General features: G+C 49.7%; 1 non-coding gene across 1 annotated transcript; it reads left to right on the plus strand.

Moving 5' to 3' along the window:
* The first annotated feature begins 336 nt into the window (after window positions 1-336).
* Window positions 337-409, plus strand: TRNAK-CUU (transfer RNA lysine (anticodon CUU)). Its single transcript has one exon. It is a non-coding gene; the product is annotated as a tRNA-Lys (tRNA).
* Window positions 410-885: the final 476 nt, after the last annotated feature.

Consider the following 885-nt stretch of genomic DNA (forward strand, 5'->3'; position numbering starts at 1 on the left):
AGGGATTTGTGGCCCCCTCGTGGGAGGCTGGGTTAGACAAACAGCAAAACTGGCCAGAGAGATTCCATTCCATATATCTACGTAGGCTCAGGGGGAAGGTCGGAGATGACAGAAGAAAACTTCCTTCCTTCCTGCTTCGCTCTCTCACCGCTTCGCTTCGCCTCTCTGTCTGCCTTCCTTCTTCTCTCTTTTTCTCTTTCTTTCGTTCGTGGCCGGCATCTGGGAAAACACCATCTGCCCATCATCGTTGACCCATCGACCTCAAGCCCTCCTGACCCTCGTAACTTCTGCCTTTCTCCAGGAGCAGCTTCGGGATTAATTAATTAATTAATTGGGGCCCGGCTAGCTCAGTCGGTAGAGCATGAGACTCTTAATCTCAAGGTTGTGGGTTCGTGCCCCACGTTGGGCGCCAATTATTTGTTGTCAACGTTTGACAACAATGCTCTCGATCCCCTCCCCCTCCCACCCAGGTAGGGAAGGAGAGAGAGAAAAAAGAGAGAGAGACTTGGCTAGATTGAAAACTGAACCGTGCAACTTTATTTAGAATACTAATACGTGATATAAGAGTGTATATATATATATAGTGATTATACAAAGGTGTGGTAGAAGCCTCTTGCCTCCCCCCACCCCCAGCAACTCCCACAGCACTTCCCTCAGATGAGACAATTCCAAGGAATCCCGAAGCTGCTCCTGGAGAAAGGCAGAGAGTTACGAGGGTCAGGAGGGCTTGAGGTCAATGGGTCAAAAATGATGGGCAGATGGTGTTTTCCCAGATGCCGGCCACAAACGAAAGAAAGAGAAAAAGAGAGAAGAAGGAAGGCAGACAGAGAGGCGAAGCGAAGCGGCAAGAGAGCGAAGCAGGAAGGAAGGAGGTTTTCTTCTGTC

The sequence above is a fragment of the Apus apus genome, chromosome 4 (assembly GCF_020740795.1).
Source record: "Apus apus isolate bApuApu2 chromosome 4, bApuApu2.pri.cur, whole genome shotgun sequence".
NCBI lineage: Eukaryota > Metazoa > Chordata > Aves > Apodiformes > Apodidae > Apus > Apus apus.